Raw genomic sequence first — 4,865 nt, 5'->3', positions numbered from 1 at the left:
TATATTTCTACCCCATATCCATCTCACATCAGTTCACCTAGGTGTAGAAACTGCCCCTTAATAATTTTATCTGTGAGCAACAAATTTTCTTAATTTTTTTCATTTGAAAATGTATTTATTTTGCATTTCTCGATTGATCAGTGATGCCGAACATTTTTTCATGTATTTTTTCTGTATGTATTTCTTCATCTGAGAAGTATGTATTAATCTCAGATGCCCCCAATAGGTTGAGTATTTGAGTCTTGAGTGCCTGATGTTTTCAATTCTTTATGTGCTGTAGATGTAAGTATTTTGTCTGAGGGACAACTGGTTACAACTTTTTCCCACTTTGTAGGTTGTCTTTTCACTCTGTTGGTAATTTCTTTTGTTGGGTAAAAGTTTGTCAGTAAGGTGAGATCCCAATTGTTGATTGGGGTGGGTAGTGATTCCCATGTGGTCCACAGTTTGTTCATGAACTCTCTGCCTACACCTATGCCTTCAAGATTTCTACCTACTTGCTCTTCCAGTAGATTTAGTGTTCCTCTCTTAATAGTTAGGTCTTTGATGTGTTTTCACTTCAGTTGAGTGCATATGATAGATATGGGTCTGGTTTTAGTCTTTAGCATTAGAAAGTGCCTAAGTTACTTTTTACTCATTGCTGGGACAAAAGACCCAACACTCAAAATTAAGGAAAGAAAGGTTTATTTAGCTCACAGTTTCACTGTGGAAGTTTCAGTCTATACTCGGCTGGCTCCCAGGCAGAGCAGCACATGACAGAGAGCAGCAGTTCATGGTAACAGAAAACAACAAAGAGCAAAGGAAGGGCAGCAGGTATGGCTTCTAGCCAGCCTCTCTCCCTTCCTTCCACAGTGACTGCAAAGACTGGAGCTCCACTGTAAAGATCGGAGCTCCTCCAAAGTAGCACAGCTGTGAAGTGGTGCAGTGAAGATCGGAACACCTCCAACAAAGGGGAGCACTCAGAAGCCTTCCTCCACCCCTTTATATGCCCTTTTTGTGCTGAGTCAATCTAGGGCAGGTCCTCCCCACTCTAGGGCTGGGTCCCCAGCCCCAGGGCATGGAATCGCCAAGGGATCCAGCCAAGATTCTGTCATCTCAAGTTGATGCAATGTATCAACTACCACAGAACGCAACTTTTTTCCAGCATCATTATAGAGACTGCCTTTCTTACAATGAACATGTTTGGCCCACTTGTCAAAGATAAGGTGGTTCAGTGTGTTTGGAGTTGTATCTACATCTTGTATTCTACTGCACTGATCCTCAGTCTGGTTTTTTGCAAGTGTCATGCTGTTTTTATCCCAGTAGCTTTGTAATATAATTTCAAGTCAGGGATTGCAATGGTCCCTGACTTGCCTTTGTTGCCCTGAATTGCTTTTGTTGTTCTAGGTCTCTTCATTCCTAAAATTTTCTCTAGTTCTGAGAGGTATGCTAATGGTATTTTGATGGGGATTGCACTAAAACTGTATAACAATTTTGGAAATAAGGCCATTTTCACCAGGTTGATTCTTACTATCCATGAGCAAAACATATCTTTCCATTTTCTGCTATCTTCTTTAATCTTTTTCAGAATACTGTAGTTTGCAAAGTACAGATATTTTACTTCCTTTGTGGGTTGTCTTTTCACTCAGTTGGGTGATTCCTTTGTTAAATTGTTAGATTGATTCCTTTGTTAGATTGATTGCCAAGTCTTTCTTTCTTTCTTTCTTTCTTTCTTTCTTTCTTTCTTTCTTTCTTTCTTTGCTATTGTTAAGAGTGTGGTTTCCCTAATTGCTTTCTCTTTGAGTTTGTAAACAATACTGAGATGCCATCCCACTCCAGAAAGAATAGCTGTCATCAAGAAATTAACCAATAACAAATGCTGGAGAGGCTGTGTGGAAAAAGGAACTCTTCTTCACTGTTGAAGGAAGTGCAGACTGGTGTAACCACTGTGAGAATCAGTGTGGACATTCCTCACAAAACTAGGATTAGAGGTCCCATTTGACCCAGTTATTCCTCTTCTATATATCTTCACAGAAGAATTAAAAACATCATATGTAGCCTAAAGACAGTCACCTGGAGAGAAAACATCTTCTTAGGCTTTCACAGAGAGCAAATTCATCAAGCAATAGCCATGACTCATCCACATGGCTGACACTGACAAAAGATCTACAAACTGCTGTACAGGGTTTCATGATAAATCATGAGGAGATCTGAGGACTTTGTCAGATACAAAAGTTGCATGTTTTGTTATATAGACCTTGCTTTATCTTGATCTTAACCATCCAGCAGAAAAACTTAGAAATGAGGTATAAAAAGTAAAACCATATTAATATGCTGAGCTGTAAAAGGCTCAAGTCAACAACTTTTTTATTATTATTTTTATTGAGAAACAAATAGCAATGAGACTGTTTCAAAACCGATTAGTAGGACAATTTCAATAATTAATACATTGCATATTGTTGTCTTCATAGTGGTTGTTCATAGTACAAGATACAGACATAATATCTTGTTCAAACACTATTAGTACAAATCTTTCTTTTCATTGAATTAAGAGATAACTGTATATCTATCCTAACAATTCTGTATATACAGATACAAATGGTCCTTCATTTTTATCCCCTTTTTTGTTTCGTTTTGTCAAAGAAGAGTATTCCATTGCCATTTAAATATTGTAGGTGCCTGAATTCAGCAAAATAATCCAATATAGTCCAGAAGTCCATAATAATAGTGGGTTATCCATATGATTGGCAATGTCATAAGTTGTAAACTTGAGCCTTTTACAGCTCAGTATAATAATATGGCTTTACTTTTGATACTTAGTTTTTAAACTTTTCTGCTGGATGGTTAAGACCAAGATAAAGCAAGACCTATATAGCAAGAAATGTAACTTTTGTATCTGACTAGGTCAGTCAAATCCCCTCAGGATTGACCTGAAACCCTGTACCACAGTTTGCAGATCCTTTATCAGTGTCAGCCATGTGGATGAGTCATGGCCATTGCTTGACCAATTTGCTCTCTGTGAAAGCCTGAGAGAATGTTTTCTCTCCAGGTGACTCTCCTTAGGCACACTCTACATCATCAATCACTTTCCTCCGTGGCTCCATAATCTCCTTGATCAGAAAAGTTGGGACACTACCAAGTTAATTGATGTTACGGTACAAGTTCTCAAATGTCCTGAGTCTTAAGTGACCTTGGAAGGCTAGGGCCAAAATGTTGGCTTTCCTTGTGGCCCTCGTTTTTCTCTAATTTTGGTCTGCAAACTTAGGTTGTTAACCCTCCAGAAGACAAGTTTATTGTTATTACCATCCAACGTAGGCTGTTAAGCTTAACCTCACTATCTGTCTGAATATCAAACATCTTACACATAACATGGAACAGGTATTTTTCATCAAGTATTGATATGTTGAACCTTAAGTCCCCATAGAATATCATGAAAAAAACATTTAAAAATTAGAATATATTTTTTTAAAAATAGGCATAAAGAATTATATACTTCTTATGTTTACACATAAGTCCAAAAATCTCATCATATACAACCTTGAAGCAGGACAGTCCCACAATATTCCTTTTCCTATCTCTTGCCTTCATTCATCACCCCCTTCTTTTTGAACAATCATCTACCTGAGAGACAGCACAGCAGCAACTGGCATGTCATGAAAAACAGCCCGTATTCAGAAGACCAGAATGACAGGCACTCCAAACATGAAACTACTATTACAGATCATCATCTTCAGTGCAATTGCTTAGTTCAGGGGTATCAGTATATATAGTTAGTCAGGGTAAGAATCATTCCAATTAACGGCTAGATTCAAAAATCTTCTGGAGATTCTCAGGATCATAGCCTTGCCCATCTTCTACATATAACTGTATGGCTTGACATTGTCATGTTTCCTAGCTCTTCTCCTTTCCCTCTCTTGATTAGTTAGTCCTCGAGATCCTGCTTTACTTTTACTTGTATTATACCTTTCTATTTGTATTTCTTCTTTTTAGTTCTTATACTAGGGAAACTATACGACATTGACACATGTGTGTCTGGTTTATTTCACTTATGAGTATATGTTCAAGTGGCATCCACTTATATATAAAGGCTTCGAGTTTATCATTCTTAACAGCTGAATAATACTCCATTGTGTAAAAATACCAAATCTTTTTCAACCATTCCTCAGGTGATGGGCATCTTGGTTGTTTCCGAGATTTGGCTATCACAAATTGTGCTGCTATAAACATAGGCACACATATATCCCTATGATATGATGTTTTCAGATCCTCTGGGAGGATCCCAGTAGAGGAATAGCTGTTTTAAATGGGATTTCCAGTCCAACTTTTCTAAGGAGTATCTACACTGATTTCCATAATGGTTGCACCAGTCTACATTCCCACCAGCAGTGGAGAAGGGTTCCTTCTTCCACACAGTCTCTCTAACATTTGTTGTTGGGTGATTTCTTTATGACAGTCATTCTTCCTGGGGTAAGATAATATCTTAATGTCATTTTAATTTGCATTTCGTGGATGGCTAGTGCTGTGGAGCATTTTTTCATATCTTTATTTGCTTCTTTGATTTCATCCTCAGAGAAGCAGGTAACCATCTCAGATGCCCATTTCTGGATTGGGTCTTTAAATTTTGGGGTCCTAGTGTTTTTTAGTTCTTTATAAATTCTAGAGAGCAGACCTTTGTCTGAATATTTATTTGTCATGATTTTTTCCAAATTTGTGGGTTGCCTTTTCACTTTGTAATCTTTTGACATGAAAAAATTTCTCAGTAAGAACGGGTCCCAGTTGTTAATTCTTTCAACTGTTTCCCGTGCAATTTGATTTCTGTTCATGAAGTCTTTGCCTACCCCTATGTCTTCAAGAGTTCCTCCTACTTTCTCTTACAGGAGATTTAATAT

This window comes from Octodon degus, unplaced genomic scaffold (genome assembly GCF_000260255.1).
Source record: "Octodon degus isolate 3935 unplaced genomic scaffold, OctDeg1.0 scaffold00011, whole genome shotgun sequence".
NCBI classification, from domain to species: Eukaryota; Metazoa; Chordata; class Mammalia; order Rodentia; family Octodontidae; genus Octodon; species Octodon degus.
Note: the sequence above shows the minus strand (reverse complement) of the source record.